We start from the raw sequence: 20985 nt of genomic DNA, 5'->3' as shown, positions 1-20985 counted from the left end.
TAGGATTCATCTTCTTTCATCTGGGCTTCCTACATTCATTGCACATCTTTACAAGGGGTGTCATATACCAAGGCAGGGAATCTGACACCTTTCCTGGCTTTGCTTCTATGACCCAGGAAGACCAAAAGTGAATAACAGATCTCCATGTTATTCAGAAAAGCAAATAGTGAGAGTGAATGTGCATCTCACTGATAAGGTACAACATCTTGGAATTACACACCCATTCTCCCTTAGCTTGCGTGTTCACACAACAACTGCAACCGAGCACTAGTTACATAAGACTAATTAGGGCAGGTTTCCCCAACCTGATACACTCCAGATCTTTTGGACCACAACTCCCATCAGCCCCAGGCAAAAGACACCTTTGTGGCTTACTCCTCAACCAGCCTTCCCCAACCTGGAGCCCTCCAAATCTTTTGGACCACAACTCCCATCAGCTCCAGACAGAACAGTGGTCAGAAATTATGGAAGTTGTAGTTCAAAAGATCTGGAGGGCTCCAAGTTGGGGAAGTAAGCCACAAAGGTGTCTTTTGCCTGGGTAATGTTTCCATAAGCCACTCAACCTGTATTTCTGCTATGGCTATTTTAATGGACATAAATAAAGTGATCTCTAGAGATGGGTTTGATTGCTATGTGCATTTATGTACGTAGCCATGCCAGTTTGCCTTGAGCCAACAGATGAACTTGCTGCTGGCATCAGAGCCAAGAGTTCTCGCCTCTTCATGCCAACCTTTGAAATCCCTAATTGCTTGCCTAGCCCAGCCTGATGCAAATCCTTCTGTGCTGCAACCCTAGGGTGCAGTCATTCCAGATCTGGGGAGCAGGTGAATGAAGCCCTTCCAAAAACAACAGGAGGAGATTCTGTCAAACGCATTAAGCCTGTGCACTGTGCCAAAGGCTAGGCAGGGAGAGCCAAGCTCCGCTCTAGGTGAGGCATCAAGATTCCCTTGCCACAGGAGCGTTTTGTTTTGCTGCATTAGTTTCTCTTAAAGGAAGTACGCGGGGATCCTTGTAATACTGGCATGAGGAAATGGTTGCAGCTTTGCCTTGGTCAATATCCTTCGCCATATCCTGAGTCTGAGTGTACATTCCAGCCTGGAAAGACCTTTGTGTACTTAACCCAGATCTTGCTTCATTCTTTCAGCAGTCACCAAGCGGGTGTGGTTGTAAAAATGCCACCGGAGCCGTTGCAGCTAAGGCTGGATTCGGTTGATTCTTGCAGCCAGGTAACTGCTTACATGCTCACTGTCAGAGAGGCTGTAACATTGTAGGGAGCCAAGAAACTGTAGCAATGAACCACAGTGTAAGGTCAGCATCAGCATATTCCCACTACCCAACATTTCTCTTTGGTTGTAGGCTCTGCTACCAATCCTCATCATGTAGCTGGACACCAGGAATACAATCCTAAGCACATGGAATCAAATGAGTTCGAATTTGTATGAATCTGACCCGTGGATTCCACAGCTTTTCCTGAGTTGCATGGACTGGTGGTTTTTGTGTGTGTGTTGTTTTGCTTTTTGCTTTCCAGAATTTCATGCCAATTTAGTCATAGAAAAAATACGTTTCTGTTGGTGAGCAGACAATGGAACGAAAGGCACTTGACAATCAACAAAACCCAGACAGGATGGGTTTCTCAAAAATCCATACATCCCTATGAGATATCTACCCAGCCTTTCCCAACTGGGCACTCTCCAGATGTTTTAGACTACAACTCCCAGTATTCCTGACCACTGGCCACATGCTGGCTGGGGCTGATGGGAGTTGAAGTCCCCACCAAGTTGAGGATGGCTGATTTAGACTAATGTTATCTGCTTTGGGTGACAGGGACGCTTTGGCATCTCAGGCAGACATCTTTCCCAGCACTTGCTACCTGAGAAAGCCTTTTACTGAAGATGCTGAGGATTGAACCTAGGACCTTCTGCATGCAAAACATGTCCTCTATCACACCGAGCTCTAGCTTTCCAAGCCCCTTACTTAAACTGTTAGTTGTTCTTTTCAAAACAAAGCAAAACAAAACACCCCCCTTTTTTTGCTTGTGGAAACGTTGGGTTGTATCCAAGGGTGTCCTTCTGCCAGCAAAATAGACACTGATGCTGGATTGTATTTTTCCTGCCTCATGCAGCCCCTTCCTCCATGAGCTTCCAATCTGCCCCAGAGGGTTGGGGAGCCCTTCTGAGAAGATTTTGGGGGGGTGGCGTGTAAGGAGCTGCAGGGGGGAACAGGAGACCGGAAACTCCCACTGTGCCAGCAGAAGTCCCTGGAATAATAAGGGGAAATGTGCAGGCAGTAACTCAGCTGCTCAGTTAGAATTAAGCCTGCTCTAAACAAGTGGGCTCTTGGCACTTATTCTCATTATTTCACTACCATTACGTTTAACGTTATTATATTCTTTTATAAATTAAAACGTCAACTATGTTACAGGTTATTGCTGGTTGGCGTTGCTGTATGATAGCCCAATCCACTGAAAAATAGTTGGCTACATGTCCGATAGTTACTATTTCTTTTCTTGCTTGCTTTTAAATGATGTCAACAATATCGTTGCCAGGAAAGTGAAGGCAATCTGGTGTATTGCTCCTGAGCCTGAAGGGCTGCTGTTGCCTTTTGCAATGAACCTTGCACCAGGCACAGGCTGAGCCTGCCTTCTTCAACCTGGTGCCCTCCAAATACTTTGGACTGCAACGCCCACATTCCTGGTGGGAGCTGAAGTCCAAAATGTCTGGAGGCCACCAGACTGGGGGTGGCTGGACTAGGCCCTGTGGGGCAAAGTACTTATGGACAACTAGAAATGACTGTGCTCCTGCCAGCATCTCAGGCGTTTTGTTCAGAGCAGCACCTGACTTATCTATAATAAAGGCATGATTTGTATTCCCATCTCTGCATGCCCTCCGGAGTCTGATTTTTTCAAAAAAATATTTTATTACAAGATAAAAATATATTTACAGTTGTTTCTACAAAGCATGATTACAGTCATTAAAAATACTAAAAGGTTTTAACAGTAAAGCATTATCTTATATCTATTTTATACATCTATCTTACCCGATCCAATTTCAACCTCATAGGATAGTAGCAATGGTAAAGGAGAAATTAGTTATGTTGAGGTTTAATTCAGTCAATAGAATCTTTAACATAGTTTACAAAAGGGGACCATATTGTTTCAAAATCAAAGCCCTCCAGAGTTTGATTAAGGCAATATAAGCATGCTTAAAAAAAGAGAGCCCCTTTGGTAGAGCATGTCCCACCAACAAATTTTGGAAAGAAAACCTTCAAAATGTACATTTTCCTACACATCCAAGGAGATGCAACTACTGCTCAAGCTACATCTGAAACTCATACTTTGGTCAATAACGTTTGACCCATCAAAACTATTGCTGATGAAGATTCTGTAATACCGCAGGTCATGATGGAGAGGCCTGTCTCCATTCGGCTTTTCATAACAGGGCAGCAAGGAATGGGATCAGCAACCCAGTCCTATTTTCTCTGTTGGCCTTCTTGGAGTTGCCATTCCTCCCACTGTGGGATCTCTTAAAGGCCCTTTCTACACCTAACGGTTATCCCAGGAAAATGGAGGGATCGTCCCTGCCTGCTCCCGGGATCCTCTGTGTGGCATCTGGATGCAAAGGAACAATCCTAGGATATATAGGGCTGGTGTAGACATGCCCAAAGTCTTCTCAGATTTGCTTGTGCAATTTCTAGATTCAGAAGCCATATTTTAGTTAACAATAACTATGCAAGAAGGGGAAGGCTGGTCACATGTGAAAGAGGAGAGGGCTCCTGCTTCACCTGTAATAGTTGCATAGAAGAGGGAATTTTTAGCAATTTTCACTTGTAGGAAAAGTCATGTGGCTTGTCATTTCTTGTTCCAGCATCACTCCTTCTTTTGTACAGGACCTTGGCATCTCTGCATAGGCTAGAATTTCCTGTGTGTGTGTGCCGCACAGTCAGGGGATCACAGCCCAGGCACTGTGTGCGGCTTGCAGATCACAGATTCACAGAACAGGCACAAGCCAGTCCCTGAAAAAAACACTCTTGTCTAGTTTTCCGTGGATGCTTCCGCACCATCAGTGAAGGTCAGCTAGACTCTGGACAAAACATCTCCCAATCCTTCTGACGAGAAAAAGGAGCAGGATGTTTCCAGACTTTTATTTTTATCCTGCAAATGACTTTCCAGGTCATCTAGTTTAGTTTCACTTCCCTGCCATCATGAAAGGATTGTTCCCTTCAGCAAGGAAGCTTTCTCAAAAGCACTTGGATGAATCGGCTTGCCATTCACAATGGCCAGATTGTGGGTAAACTCCATCCGATCCTGAATGCAAAGTGCAAACCCAGGGAGGAGGCATGTTCACTGTTTGGCCACAAATAAATGTCAAATAATTTTAGCAATACTTTGAAAGCATTTAAAATGACACAGTGTGGTATATTCGAGCCAGCTGGCTCAGAATTTCTTGAGTTGAATATCCCATTGTATATGAGCATCCTGAGTAATGGGAACATGAAGGATATCAACTATGAACGTTGATTATCCTGGGATTATTGCTCTAATCTGCAGCTTCTGTGTGCAGAGCAATATGTGAGTTGTGACTTGTATCTACGGCAATACGGAGAGCTCATTTGGTGTACTGTGGTAGTGGTTAATGCATCAGGCTTGGATCAGAGGGATCTGGGTTCAAATCCTTGCTCAGAGATGAATCTCATTGTATAGGATTCTGGCCAAAGCTAGATGGGGCGAAATCCCAGGTCAATCCCCGGGATTGTCCCTGTGCATTCACATGACACACAGGGGATCCCAGGATCAGGGAGGAATGATCCCTCCCTTGCCCCGGGATCTCGCCCTCCCCTTTAGGCCCAGTTTTACCGCAGTCTTGGGCTGAGCCTGAGACCGTGGAACGTGTGGCCAGGCACTGTGGTTTGTCCCAGCTCCTCACGGTTCCTCGCAAGGAGCCGGGACCTGCGCACGGGGCACAGAGCTCCTCAGGAGCACTGCGCCCATCAGGGGTGGGATGGGGTGAGTGGGGAAAGTATTATTTTTTTAAAAAAAAAAACTACCTTTTGCGCATGAGCGTTTGTGTGCTGCTGTCCCATTAAAAATAAAAAATGGCGGGCGCAATGCCTCGCCTTCTGAGGTCGTCGCGTGCCGTGTGTAAACAGAGGGGGGATCTTGCAAAAAAACCATCACAAGATCTTAAACCCTCCATCGTGCACTAACAGGTAGGTCTAGCTAAGGCCTCTGTCTCTCTCAGCCAAACCTTATCTTGGACTATTGTGAAGATAGAATCAGAGGCTGGGTGGGAGGGTCATGCATAGTGCCTTGAGTTTTTTGGGAGGAAGGTCAAAATAGAAGCATAAATAAATGAATGTAATGCAGAGTTTTGCAAGAGAAGGGCCTGCAGGATACAATTCTGAGATCACAGACTAATTCCCCCTTCTCATGGTCGTGCTTTGGTATTGTTGTGTGATGTGTCCCAGGACAAGGCAATTGCTTTCCCCCTGGGACATCTCTGCATTCATCATGAGGTGTCAGTTGCTCCATACTCTTACTTGAGACTGGATAAAACCAGGCATCCATTTGCTATAGCGACATCAATGTCTGGTATCAATACATCTGCAATCATACTAGGGGATGCAGATTTGCAACACCAGAAGAGGAATGGATTCTCTTTACTAGACAGCCGCAGGTGGTTTTCTTTCAAGGCAATGATCCCAGTCCTAAGAGCCCAAAGGAGATGCCTACAGCCTGTGCAAAGACTTGGTGCTATTGCATTCAGCTGAATGTGTGAAAAGGAAAGTGCTTTTCTTCTGAGACATCCCTGCATTCATCTTGAGGAATCTGCATCTGTTCCTGTGAACTGTACAGGTTGCATGTCAGTCATGTCTTTGCACAGGAATCTCATCTTAGGTCCTTGATAGGCCTTCCCCACCATGGGGCCATCCAGATGTTTTGGACTTTAGCACCTGCCAGCATGGTCAAAGGGTCAAGAACGATGGGAGTTGAAGGTGCCAGGTTGGGAAAGGCTGAATTAGCCACTCAAAGTAACCAATGCTACTGGGGCTCAAAGCAGGCAGAAAAAACTGCTCAGCTGTAATCTAGAACAGGAAAACTATATAGACAGCTACCTGCACTACTACTGACCACTGTAGCAAGACTGCTTTTCCATCTAATATATGGGGATGAAATATGCTAACTATTGACATTGATTCAATGGCTACTAGTCCTAATGACTATGTGCTACCTCCATTATTAGAGACCTTATGCTTGTGTATTCCAGTTGCTGGGAAACATGGGTGGGAGGGGGCTGTTGCACTTGTGTCCTGCTTGTGGGTTCCCAGTCAACAGCTGGTTGGCCACTGTATGGACAGAACTTTATTTTGAAGGAAAATAAAATTTCATGAGTAAAAAGAAGGTGATGGATACATTTCGGAATAAACCAACAGAGAAAACCTTACCCCGATCCACCAGCTCAGGGTGTGTGTTAGGATGAGGCAGAGGTGCCCTCCTGCTGGATGAAAGGAGCTCCACCAGCAGGCTGAGCTCCATCCACCCTAGCAGTAGACTTCCATCCGCAGCAGAAAGCTACCACTGGCAGTTTTCCTGAGTTTCTTAACAGCCGCAAGCATAAGGCCCCAATGGGTGAAAGCAGGGTGGAGGCAATGTTGAATCTGCTGGACTCAAAGCTGTTCCGTTCTCTTAAGAGGGACACAGATCGATCCTTTCAGCTATACCAGCCTGGAGCCAGTTTAGCTAATTTCCCCCTATTGCATCCAATAGGCTGGAAAGCCCCACAACACCATCCTCCAACCTTTCTCCATGGCTGGGGTGAACTGGGCTGACAAATCTAGCACAATCATGTTTTAAATGACAACGTAACACATTCCGTACATTGTTTTTATAGCAACAGCAGAGGAACTTTCAGCAAATGTTTCTTCTTAAATCTTATGCGTCTTGTCTCTTCATCCCCAAGTGTCATGCAGGACTTCCAAGTTTCAACATCCTTTATTTCCATAATTTTTTGATAGGAACAGGTGACATGCTACAATTGCAGAAATCTTGTGATTTATATAATAAAAAGTTCATATCATGAACATTTTGAAAGAGGAAAAGGTATCAGTAGTCTGTGATTCCTGGATTAACAACTGGCCTTTTATCGACCTGAGGTGATCATATCCCCCCATGCCCCTTATTTATCTCTTCTGTAAAATAAGAAGTGATGTTCATGGCTTTCATACTCACATGTATGTATGTAATACACCCACCCAAATAAATATATCTGCTGCTTATTCATCAAAATGCTTTGTAATTTGCTTGGATAACAAAACCAGATTGTTTGGTGCATTCAATTATTTCAGTGCTCAGTAAATTAATCTAATTACTGTTGAACAAATAAGTAATTAAGGCTGCAACCCTATGCACACTTACATGGGAGTAAGCTCTATTGAATACAATGTGACTTACTTCAGAGGAAACAAACATAGGATTGCACTGTAAGGCTATAATTCTACCCCAGCCCTGGATGTTTCCGTTTACAACAGTCAGCATTCCTGACGATTGGCCATCCTGGCTGGGGTTGATAGGTGTTGAAGGCCAAAACATCTGGAAGGCAACAGATTAGGAAAGGCTCCTGCTGTATGGGCTTCGTGAACCGCCCAGAGAGCTTCGGCTATTGGGCGGTATAGAAATGCAATAAATAAATAAATACGTACCATTAAACTCAAATGGCACTTAGCTGTGAGTAGACATGTACAGGATTGCAATGTAATTGAAGCAATCAACCTTATACCAATCCTACTTTAAAAACTTTGGGTGCTTTCACTATTCCCCAGCTTTGCAGTTATATTCAGAGATTTAATATTTAAATCAATCATCCAATTTGATTCATAAATTAGCTCCACCTAATTTTCCTCCCCTCTCAAATTGCTTTAAGAGTGATGAATGAAAGGTTGTCCATTCAGCTTTTAACTTTACACTCTCTTAAGATAATGTAAAAATACTTCAAAGATGTTAGGGTAAATTGCACGTCAGATTTATATCCTTTGCCTGAGCGTTTAATCCACTTTCATTACAGATTTTACGTTGATGAGAACTGAATGTTGATTTTGTTTTTGACAGGTCTCTGTCTCGCCCTTTCCTATTGTGGATATTCTGGAGCGCCTCTAGTTTTCAGTGGTGCAGCTAGAGGGCTGCCTGCTATTACTGAGGAAGCACAGAAGGGTGGTGTGCGAGGCTGAATGGGTGTGTGTGTGTGTGTGTTTATATATGACTGGCCCAACCTGCAGTTTCAGATTTCAGACCTAGCTTATCACTCTTCCAGTTCCTTCTAGCCTTTGGATGTTACTCTGCCTTTTCGCTGACGGATTTGCCAGGAGGACGAAGAAAGGAGCTGTTACTGCTCCTCTTTTCCCTTCGTTTCTTTCTCATTTCTTCAGCAAGAGATCCCACCCCCAGCTGTCTATTCCTTACCTCCACGTTGGAGCCTCTCCTACAAGAGGGATTCTTTTCCCCCCTCTCACTTTTGTTTTTGTCTCGCGTCTCCGTACTGAGGGATGCTGCTGCCTCTTACTTGAAGGTAAATCCGAGTGTTCGGTTTGGACAGCTGTGCTAACTTTCCTCCTGGGCTTTAGAAAATGCACAATATTTGCTGGGCTCCTCTGGACAGAGCTATCAGACAGGCGGTGTTTGTATGCTTTCACCCGGTATTTTTAAATGTGTTCAGTGGGGAAGTTAAAGAAGGATGCGGAATGGCAGGTGTGTTAAACTGTTGTGCTGCAATGCATGTGGATGGGGAGTGTGGGCTAAGGTTTGAACGTGATTTCACTTCTGTTCGCATGTCCAAAATTGGTCCACAACCTTCAACGTTATCTTGACATGGGTTTAAGCTCTGGAAATATAGATGGGGATGTTTGAAAATGGGATTTATGCTCAGGTTAGGTGTTTAAGTCTGAATGTGGATTTTTTAATCCTTACACCATTAAAATGATATGCACATTGCACCCTCTTTAATACCAACTTGATGCAACTTATAAGACTATTGGGTTTTGTACCATCCAGCAAGTGAGCCTACAGTATGCGTTTGCTCAAGAGGTGTATGTTGCTTCACATACAAACTGCATTTATATATACAGCTTTAAAGGGACTTTTGTGCAGGTGGAGTGCAGTGGGGTGAACCCCACAGTGTAGACCTAAGATATTTGAAAGGCAGCATGAAATGTGTAATTGCACAAGCAATTGAGCTATTGACTACTGTATATATGCATCTGTATAGTTCAGGGGTGGTGAACCTGTGTGTGTCCTCCCCGCGCCCCCCGTGATGCAGGAATCCAGCTCCCATGAGCCCCAGTCAGCATGCCCAATGGTCAAAGGTGGTGGGAGATGTAGTCCAGCAACATCTGGAGGTTGCCAGGTTTCCCAGCCCTTGTTAGTAATAGACAGAGGTGAGTTTCAGAAGAAGGTTGCTGAACAAATTAAGACATCCCAGCACCTACTTCCAAGTATCAGATACTTTTGGTATGATGGGGTTAGTTGAATTTAATAGACAGGTTTTCAGGTGTCTTGAATTGTCACACTCTCCATCTATATATCCATTTGGTCACAATGTGTTCAGATTACTGGTGTGTACGGACTTGTACCTAATATAGGAGCTTACTTGAAACTGTTCCTATCTGACTGGCACAGCGCCATCTTGATCAGGAAATGGAATTCAAAATTTGTTTCTGTACTGAATATGCAACTGTAGAACATTGTAGTGTCTGGGAGGCAAGCTTTTGTGAGTGTGACCATAAATATGTACAAAATGTACGTCCCTATGTGAAAATGTACTTGATGGGTTTAGGGAAATATATGTTAAGGAATGCTCTGATGGCACAGGCCACCAGACCCGACTTTATGGAAATGTCTCACTCCTTTGGTGTGATGAGTGCCATAATATTTAATGCCTCCTTCAGAAAGTTACACAGAAATTACCTGTGTTTCATTTCAAATGTGGGTCAGTATTCTCTGAGCGGGTCTATTTGAGTCAGATAGAGACAGGTTAAGGGGATGCTGTCGGTTAATCTGTGGAGTGGCTGACACTGGGCATCTCTGCCTTGGGGCAAAAGTGTTGGGACTTGCACTTGCAGTGCAATCCTATGTACCTTTTCCTGGAAGTAAGTCCCATTATCCTCAAGTAAGTGTGTATAAAACTGCAGCCTTAATTACTGGTTTCTAGCCTTTTTGGTGTTGATGATGATGATAATGGGCATAATATATCCAGAGGTGAGCACTTTGAACTGCTATTGACTTCAGTGGAAGAAATTTAGGCTGCAGTTCTATTTATACTTATCTGGAAGTAAGTCCCATTAAATGTAATGGAGCTTACTCCTGAGTAGACATGTATAGGATTGCATTGTTAACCACTTGCTTGAGAATATGCTTAACAAGGCACTTGACCTTGGCTGGATTTTGTCCCATTCGTGTGTTGTTTTATTGTTGCTTTTCTGTTTCTATTTTGTTTGGAATTGTTGGGTGTTTTAACTGTGATTATTAGTTTTGGCTGCAAGTTGCCCTGAGCACTTGGTGGAAAGGTAACCACTAAATATGATAAACAAATATATGCAATAAATATGATTTAATATTTCTGTCCTCTATGGGGTGGATGTGGGTGGGAGAACCCCTCTGAGCATAACAATATTTCTACCATCCCTGCCTAGTGAACAAAACCAGTCACTAAATCCTGAGATAAAAGGCAGAGGCCTTTCTTTGAAGAGGTTTTTTTAAAAAATGGGAAGAAGAAATGTTAAATACCTGACTACTTCCCCCCCCCCAAGTCTTTCAAAATGAATGTCAAATGTGGACTCAAAATACATATTTTCCTAAGAAGCATATGAGAAATATGCCCACATTCATACACAAATGTGCAAGTACAGCCAAGTCAAAACGTATAATTGAAAAACTCACTGGCTTGCGTCTGTGGATCATTATGGCAGAATACATATACTCAACTGTACCTAGTTAATGGTACAGGACCTATTCTCTCAAATATGCTTCTAGTTGCTGGTATTGAATTTTGTTATCTGATACCTTTTGCACCACACAAACCTATGTTGGATGTCCTAGGACTGTATGCCTTACTTGAGATTGGTCTGACAACTTTGTTAATCTATACCAAGTTTTGACATTTTAGTATTTTGGAAGCTAGATGCCTTACGGTAATATAAAACATATGTTGCATATGTTGGTGGGACAGGCCATAAGACTTACATGGATGTAGTGTTTGACTTGTTCGCTTACACACCATGGACTTCTTGTTCTCTTAACATAAAACAAGGGGATGTATTTTCCTCTATCAATGGAGGTTTGGCATACCGGAGGCCAAGTCAGTGGGTACTGTTCCAAAATGACATTCTTAGAACCAGATAAAAAAGTGTGATCTTTTCTGTTCTCTATTTAAGATCAATGAAATTCCAGAGTAGTTATTTTGAGCATCAAGGTTTGTGTGTTTGTCCCCATTAAGCCTCGGAGCTTTGATGATCCTGCAGAGTACTTCCTTTACACATCGCAACAAACACATGCATGGTTCAATATTGAACTATACATGATTTTCAGATTTGGAGGTAGTTAGACCCTGGTGTTATTATTATACGTATATTATGATGTTCCTGTGGGCTCTGACTCTTTGCATGAGAACGAAATGGTACCCAGGCCTGCTATGCAAAGCCAGTTGGGCTATGTGCAGTACAGAGGGGTGGGTTTGATTCTCAGTGACCCTATTTGAATTCTGTGGGATATAATAAGATATTTGCAATCTGGGATGATGTTATAGTGCTGGGTGAGCAGAGACCTCCCCCTTGCAAAACCTACCAGACTTCAGGCTCACCAGTTTCAGGTTTCATCTTCTGAAGTTCATATGAGAATAATGAAGTGAAATCCTTGTTCCTGTGGGATTTAATAGAGTGGAGGAAAGAATGGACATGATCCTACCAGAATAAAATTTCAAAACAAGGGTCACTTTTGGACTTGTTCTACTCATCCATCTTTAAAGAAGTCTGAAGGACAGTATGGAAGGGAATTGGAAGAAAGCGTTGCCAGCTCAACAGCTCAAAATGACCCTATATAGTGATTTTCTCATGAACAGAATGCTCAATTGGAATCCTTTTCAAATGTAGCCACCTTAAAATTATAGTATTACATAGCTTTTATGCAACTTCAAATCTTTAAAGCCGGTTCGATAGTCCTATCATTGCATTCGACAGCATGAGATGACAAATGCTTTTGACTTTCAGCCCACCACATCTGGTCCTAATTTACAGCTGGCTGGACCGGAGTCGGTCATTCATTGTGCATAGCTGCCATCTCAGATTTTGGTGGTAGGTAGGTAGAGTCACAGCAAGTTCAAAATTCACTCTTGCATGTGTATTCAATACTACATTGAGAGAGAGAGAGAGAGAGAGAGAGAGGCTGTCTATGTAAATAGCAAGCAGTAAGTGAATTTGCGGGGAGGGTAGCTCATTGCAACAATAGAAATGATAGGAGTTGTAGTCTAGCAGATCTGGCAGGCACCTGGGTAGGGGAAGCTGGATTAGACAATTACTTTCTTCATTTTTTCCCCCAAGCAAAGAAATTTGTCTCTTTGACATGCATAACTAATACATGGGACCATTTCAGTGTTTCAAAGTTTTGAGCTACAGCATTAGCCAGAGATACAAATATTCTTGAGGAATGTGATGTGTATGTGCATGTGTGCATGAACAAACACACAAACACACAAACACATGGTGTGTGTGTGTGTGAGAGAGAGAGAGAGAGAGAGACACTGCTCCACTGTCCTCCCTAACCATGTGATTACTGCATCTTGACTTTGTTCTTGATCTACTCCAATACCCTTTTCTGATGAAAACTTCATCTGAACTGGAGGCTGCTGAAAGCCAAGTTACAAGTCTTGGCTGCAGAAACACTGAAGGAGCATTCAGACTGGAAGGGAGTTGTGTGTCAGATATCCTGATTATGCACACTTCTTGGCACCCACAAGTCGTCCAAGTCAGGAGCTATGCTGATCTCTGTGCTGATCATTAGCTGTCCAGCACCTAGTGGGCTGAATAGGGGGAGGTTCTACACTACTGCCTTTAAAGCGCTTTAAAGCACTTTGAAAATGTTTTGAAAACTGTATATGCAGTGTGTCCTGGGCTCCAACAGTTGTCAAAACTGTTATAAAGCGCTTTAAAGCAGTAGTGTAGATCCTGTGGTTGACGGATGCTTCTTTATTTCATTCATTCGTTTATTATATTTCTGTACGAGTCTGTACTTGGAGCTCTCTGGGCAGTTCACAAAGATTAAAATAACAAATACATTATACAAAGTGCAAAACCATTTCCATAAAAACATGTAAAACAGACAACACACAGAGAGACAACAAATATCTAAAAACAATTTTAAACAACAACCAAAGACAATCCAGGACCTGATTTAAAACTCATAATATGGTGCCAAATGCCTGAGAGAAGACGGCGTTTTTAACCTGGTGCTGAAAAGATAGAAATATTGGCGCCAGACATGCCTCGTCAGGAAGATCATTCCACAGTTATGTGTCCCACCACCAAGAAGGCCCTGTTCCTTGATGCCCCCCTGTCTGAGCCTCTCTCGGAGGTGGCACCTGGAGGAGGTGTCACTTCTGTGGAGAACCTTTCTCTTCTTCCACTCTGAAGATGAATCAACATGGAATCTGCTTTCTCTGTGCAGCCAAGGTTTCTAGTCTGCTTTTATTGAGTGTGTTGTAAGCTCTCCAGAACTACTCATGCTTTCCAGTTCTAAAGAAAAGTTAAAACAATTGCAGCTTACACTGAAAAAGCACCCAGCAATACTTTGTCCTCAACAGCAGGGACCAATGAATGTAGTCGGCCAGGACAGAAAATTTTCGGCATGGGCTCCCCTCCTTATGTGCAGCGTGTGTCCTAAAGGGCTAAGAAAAATGCATGCAGATGTATTTAATCTCAAAATTTAAATCATGCACAATTATTTTTAAGAGGCTGACTTATTTTATTTTTACTTGTAAATCAGAACCACCAGTTACCTTGGCATTTGACAAAATCTGTTAAGTGGCGCCCATTCTAGAGGTTAAACGGTTTAGACTTTGATCCACATTAATCTGTCCAAACAAACCAACTTCCCTTTAAAAGAAAAGAAAAAAAGGTCTGCTTTAGTTGCAATCAGTCCCTTCGATTTAATTGAACTTGCAACTAAATCTAATTTCTTTTCTATATTCCCCCTTCCCCCATCTCTGATAGGATTACTGAATTTGCAGGCTAGGTTAAAATGTAACCAGTGCCTACTCACACTTTCACTGGGAGTTGGAAGGAGAATGTCTTTCAGCAGAGCTGGTCAATGCCTTGACCATGGCTACCTGCCAGTCCTAGCACTGCATTTGTTAGTATGCTTCTTGACAAGGTGTTAGTCCCACAGTTCCAAAGGTTGGGTAGAATTTTTCGCCATTTGCTCTTGGCTGCAATGTGTCCACTTAGGCTGTAGCAACTGGCTTCCCTCTGGACCTTCCCTTTGCTGGTTACCACCAAGTGGATGTAATATTCTTATGCTCTAGAGGCTGATTAATGCTTTATGGCTACCTGTAATCTTCTTCCTCTTCCGTAGCTGTAGTCATTCAGTATCAGCTCACTGGTTATTGCAACATAGTTGGTTGATATACTTTGAGCGTCATCAAACGGGTGGATTTTCGTGTTTCCCTACTGTTGCTCTGGCCTCCTACTGCTGTCCCACAACATCAATGATCTCTTTACATGGGGAGAGAAAGAGGAAGAAGCAATGATCACATGACCCATTCAGGGGCGTTTTTTATTGCTCCGCTTTTCCAGCAGGAAATGGCGGTACATTCCATTAAAAAAAAAAAGACGGATTAAAAGAAGACTATTTCACAACAGAAAGATGAGCGGAAGGAGTGGGAGGCACGGGAGGTGGACGTCGTTGTCTAAAGGACACACGAACATCTGTAAGTGGGCAGTAGCAAGTGTGTGATAAAACACTTGTCTGAAGATGCTCTTTATTACTGGGTTAACTTCTGCTGGTGAAACAAACTGCATTAGTAGGACCAAAAATGTCTCATGGCTTTACCAGACTTCAGCCAGCCTTGGGTCTCTGCATCTAATTAGATGCTACTCTAAATATTTTAGTTCTTAAGGCAGAACACTCCAAGGTGGTTAAAGTATAATAAAGATCCTGTTTAGTTGACACTCTAAGCTACGGTGGTTACGCATTTTGAACTAAATATTATGGTTTAGCATGTTGAGTGAACCATGACTTAGTGCATCATGTGAATTATTCTTAGCCATGGTGGCTACATAGCCATGGTTCAAACATGCTCACTAACCATTTGCAGCAAAAGGGTTAGTGGCCTAACCATGGCTTAGCGTGTTGTCTGAACAAGCCCAAAGTAAATAACTGAACATGAGCTGTCCTTTAATGGTACTCCTACATTTTCTACCTACTTTTGTTTTTACTCTGCCTACATTAGGATTTATCATAGGGAGGCAAGCTGTCCCACTTTACAGAGGACTCTCCTCTATTTGAAGGTATCCTCTATTTGAAGGGCTGCATAGTCCAAGTCTGATTTACAGATTTTTATTTTTTATTGTGAATTTAACAAAACCGATCTGAAAACAAATCATAGGAAATGAACAAATATTACATGCATAGGAATGTCATTTTTTAAAAAATAATAATAATCATATACACCATTCATTATAAAAAGGACAAAGTCATGCATAAGTTTTAAGAAAAGCAGACCAAATATCCATTTATTTATCCACTTGCAAGTGGTGTCTATATACCACCCGTTCAAATGTTGATAGCATTGTTAAGTCCTCATTCCATTGCATTATGGGAGGTGAGCATTTATCCTTCCAGCATAATAACATCAGTCTTTTAGCTGTCATAAGGCCTCGGAAAATCCATTTGCGCTGACCATGCGTTAACTTCCAAGAAACCTGTAGGTAATTTAGGAAGACATATTAAACTCTGATTTAAAGATATAGAACCCTAAGAAGGAAGGGTAGGGATGGGCCTTGAAGCTGCCCATCAAAAGCACCTGGATAGCAGACTGAGCAGCCACAAAGGTCCCGCATTCACAGTCTTCACCGCGAAGGTGAAATAAATTTGCTACCACAAGATGTAGGAATGGCTACGAACTTGGATGGCTTTAAAAAGGGATTAGACAAATACAAAGGAGGAGGAGGAGGAGGAGGAGGAGGACACTGCCACGACACAGGCTCTGAACAACAGACCTCACGTCTGCCACCACTTATTATGGGGCGACACAGGCTCTGAACACCAGACCCGGCCGAGGCTACTCCCTGCTCAAGCTAAGCACCACCGCTTGATACGCCTGAGGCAAGGGATAAAACCCACCTTCCTCCAAACTATGTGGAGAAAGGGGTTTAAAATGGAGAAGAATTTTAATATATATAATAATGTGCTGTGAGTTATATCTGCTTAGGTGAATGATTGTCAGAGTGGGTGTTATATGTGTAAACTTAAGATGATAAATGCCAAACAGACACGTGGGACTTTTGTGGTAGTTTAAAAACAAAACAATCAAAATTTATTTTTAAAAGTTCATAAGCTTTGTTTCAAATAACAACATTTAAAAACCTTTTTGAAACAGTTCATACAATCCGGTCACTCATTCACATTCGCGCTTTCCTTTTTCTCACACAATCACTCTTGAACTTTATTATCAGTATTGATTAATATACTTCCACTACGTGCACACCACACTCTAAAGACACCACTCACTACACTGACTCTCAAATTTCCCAGAACTTAAGTACCATAAATTCAGAGAGCGCTACAGACTCTAAGACAGTGATTCTCAACCTTCCTAATGCCGTGACCCTTTAATACAGTTCCTCATGTTGTGGTGACCCCCAACCATAAAATTATTTTCATTCTTCTCTACACGATCCATTGTCATGGGATGGTTTGCTAATGAAAATAATACATAACAGTAGCTTTAATAATACAAAAGATGATACATGATATAGCTCAGTCAATACAGTTTCCTAAGACCATCGGAAATATGTGTTTTCCGATGGTCTTAGGTGACCCCTGTGAAAGGGTCATTCGACCCCCAAAGGGGTCCCGACCCACAGGTTGAGAACCGCTGCTCTAAGAGTACGTAACAAGTCTCCCTGAAAAGGTTCCCTGAAAAGGTCTCTCAATCCCCTCAGTCATTCCCTTATATATCACTCCTCCCCCTCCCAAGACATTCTAACTCCGCCCACTCAGGCCAACATTCTACAAACCACAGACTTACAAACCGCAGACATACAGTTGGGATTGACTTGTGGGGTGTAACGCCACAGGCGCCGACACTGGTCATGTTGTCTAAATATGCCTCTGTATACCGGTTGCTGGGAAACACAAGCGGGAGGCTGCTGTTGCACTCTTGCCCTACTTGTGGGCTTCCAACAGGCATCTTGTTGGGCAGAATGTTGGCCTGGGGAGGGCTTTGGGTTGATCCAACATGGCTTTTCTTGTGTTCTTATGCATTGTATTTCCATTTCAATGCTAGCATTTATTAATACCTTTGCATCTATACATATCAATTAGAGTTCGTCAGTTGTATGCAAATTCATGTTCCCCTCCTTTTTAGCAATGCATTTCCTTCATGTCTATTATTATTATTATTATAATACTTTTAAAAATAATGTTTTTATTAAAGGTTTTTATATATTCAACATATCATTTTCATATATTGTTATTAATTATTCATTTATTCATTTATTACATTTCTATACCGCCCTATAGCCGAAGCTCTTTGGGGGGTTTACACCCTGGTTCCAATGGCAGCGTTTGAATACTAGCCATGGTTCATGTCAGGGAGAACTCAAGCCTCAGGTTAAAATCCTTCATGCAAGGAGCACACTTTGTCCCTGGAGCAGCCAAGGAAGGCAGGGGCCATCTGCTCAGTGTGGCGCCTGTCGAGGAGGGCAGTAAAACTGGCTTTGGGGAGGCGGCGTACATGGTGAGCCAGAGCAAACAGTACATCAGGACTTCATCTCAAGTTGCCGTCAAGATAAGCGAGCAGAGCAACCGTCACTTGCCGCGCCCAGTTGTGTGGGTTTGTTCAGGAGCCCTCCCTTTGGCAGCAAGGTGCGGGACTGGTTCATTTTTGAATCATCACAACATCCGTTTTCAAAAAGAAATGCCAACAAATGAGCGGTTTAGAAAAGGCACAGTAATGCTGCCGATCCACCTTCCTTCCTGGTCCTGCTCTGCTGCCTGGCGCTTCTAGGTTTGTTTACCAACACTGCTGTGCGGTCCTTGCATGGCACAGGTGGCTGCTTGCTTTGCTCTCGGTCTATTTCTGGCACCAGCCACTTGACTTGGCCTCCTTCCCACTTTCATGTTGCTTCTGATAATGATAATCAGGTAAGGAATGCAGTTCCAAGTTGGAAGTTCAGGGTGGCTCCCCCCCCGCGCCCCCGCCACCCCTGGTTGGCTGTTGGCACATCTGACCATGAGGATTTGTTTAAAGGGCCAGTGCTCCGGGGATATCAGAAGGGCTACTAATTAAAGCTGATGACTGTCATTATTCAGTCTTACAGTGACGGGAATCTTCAAAGCAGGTATGGAAATAAATGCCAGACGCTACTAGAAAGGCCTGTTTGGGTTAGATGCAAGTAAATGTCGCTTGCCACTCACTTCCTTTTGTTTTATCGCAATGACATTTTGAAGCTGTGTTGGACAAGGGTGCAGCTGCCAGATAATTCATAAAAACCACCATTGATCCCATCTACCTTTGAAGGTGTGGCCCTGTCAAGTGTTAAAATAAGGTCAATTGACCTGTATTCAGTAATTCTCCCATCCCTGGGAGGTAGCTCATGATGAATACTAGTACTACTCATTAGTGTGTTGCCCCCTCTTCTACTCATGTCCAAGCAGTTCAGGGTACAATACATTCTTCTTTCCTCCAAACCCCAATAATATTCTCCAACAACCCTGTGAGATAGGCTAGGCTGAGCAAGTGACTGCCCCAATTTTAGTTAGTGAGCTTCATGGCTGGGTGCTCCGAACCCTAGATTACACAGACTCCCCTAGGGCTTGTGGGGACATTTCCCCTCGGTTTAGGCGTGGATGTCATATCATGTATCAGTTATGAAGAATCTCACAGTAGTCCTGAGAGGCTGAAACACACATTTTCCAAGCAAGCGTTACACAGTAAAGCACAACACCATAAACTAATTAACTATCTCAGTGTTGACTGGCAATCTTCTGGCATGCTTTAAACTCAGCAAGGAGGAAGAGCTGACCTAATGTTGTGCCGTGGTTACAAGAATGAGCTGGAAAGGTCCCAATTCAAATTTTACCTTGGCCAGGAATTCACTGGGTGGCTGTAGGCAAGTTAGCTTGATCTTGCATCAGTAATTTGGGGATAATAAAAAATAATAGCTTACCTTACAGGGTTGTTATAAATATTACCAAGATGGTATACATGAATCACTTTCAGCACTTAGGAAAAGTAATATGTAAATAATAAAAATTAGTTGAATTAACAGGAGGAAGAAGAGGAGGAGGAGGAGGAGGAGGAGGAGAATCTGACTGATAGTATATAAAAAGGACAAGTTGGAACTTCAACAAAATATTGTCATATGGAGCGCTGCTGTTCCGGGGTCCAGCCAGGCAGCCATGGCCTTTTCCAGCCTACTCCATTTTATCTCCCCTCCCCCCATGTATACACACCCAGCCTTCTGTGGCCAGTAATCTTGCTCAGTCCTTATTGGGCTGTTTTGCAGTGTCCCCCACTTAGGGTTTTTGTTTTCTAAAGTGCTTTTTGAGTGGGGGTTGCTTCTCCAAGGCTAGTACCTCTATCTTGTGTATGGATGGTGCCATTTTGGCTTCATAAGGAGAATGAGTATGCTGTTAGTATGTAGGACAGTCCAGTGCTTAGGATGCTGAAGGGTTAAAACTGGTGGAACTCCACCACCTCTTCTATGACCTTGAACAAGGCATATTCAGTTAATTAGTGCTTTATTAGTATGTTACCTCTGTAGTGGTTGTGAATGGATCTGGGCTGCTTCCAGAACTCATGAAATCCATTGTCTTTTGAAAAATGGGTGAGTGGGCAGTTGCGCTATACCTGGTGCCCTCCAGGCATATTGAACTGCAACTCCCATCATTCTTAGCCAGCTTGGCCAATGGAAAGGCTCCTCTATACATTGAGCAAGTGGCAAGTGCTTCAAGTACCATGAATGTAATCCAGATCAGTTCTGCGTTTACTAGGGGGTGACTTATCAGGGATGAATTTGTGCCATCTTTGAAGTGCCTGTTATGTCAATTTGTGCCTCAATTTCCTGTCTGCACAAGGTTGATCGTGGCACAACCAGTTCATATTTACCCAAAGACGAAGTATAACCTGTATTCATTCAGCCCATATTTCTCCATCTAAAAATTAGTTATGTGAATTGGCCTTTAGAGAGAAGGCAATGGTATGGGATTCAGATACTTTGGGGAGGGGTACATCAGATGAAATCATCAGTTTTAGTGATTACTGATGATTCCATCTGTAGTAGGGCTTCATGTAGTCATAAGAGGTCAATTTGGCTAAATGTAAAAAGAAATACCACTACAATCCTAAACTTACAAGGGAGTAGGTCTCGTTGAACACAGTGAGACTTGGTGTCCAACCAAACATGTACAGCAGGATTGTGGTGTAAGACCTGCCTCTTCGTCCTGATGAAGTTGTGGAGAAGATTGCATTACCACCTAGTCGGATAGGTTCTTTGTGGCCTCAGCTCCTGCAGTAGGAAAGAGTGTCTAGTTGGTGACAGCAATAAAGCTAAGCTGGCAAACAGTCCTTGTAATCTTGGGATGACTTCTCCATCCTGGCCAAGGTGTGGAGGAAATTGCTGAGCTGCCTCGAAATGACAACCTTGAGCCCCAGCACTTCAAAAGCCTATGGGGGCATAAAAGGCTGTCTAATGACCAGTTGGGGGAACGCGTGGCTCATTACC

The 20985-nt window shown here is 43.1% G+C and overlaps 1 protein-coding gene across 2 annotated transcripts in view; it reads left to right on the top strand.

The window, feature by feature from the left end:
- The window catches only part of PLEKHA6 (pleckstrin homology domain containing A6), a 239369-nt gene that overhangs the window by 70066 nt on the left and 148318 nt on the right, over positions 1-20985 (top strand). Inside the window, exon 1 of one of the 2 annotated variants that reach the window (XM_063142201.1) lies at positions 8245-8558. The exons of the other annotated variant lie outside the window; for it this stretch is intronic. The gene's annotated coding sequence lies outside the window, so the exon portion shown is untranslated. Of the gene's footprint in view, positions 1-8244; positions 8559-20985 lie in introns of those variants that run through there. 2 annotated transcript variants of the gene reach the window in all.

Source organism: Elgaria multicarinata, chromosome 1 (assembly GCF_023053635.1).
Source record: "Elgaria multicarinata webbii isolate HBS135686 ecotype San Diego chromosome 1, rElgMul1.1.pri, whole genome shotgun sequence".
Classification (NCBI taxonomy): domain Eukaryota; kingdom Metazoa; phylum Chordata; class Lepidosauria; order Squamata; family Anguidae; genus Elgaria; species Elgaria multicarinata.
This window is presented reverse-complemented; position numbering and strand designations above follow the sequence as displayed.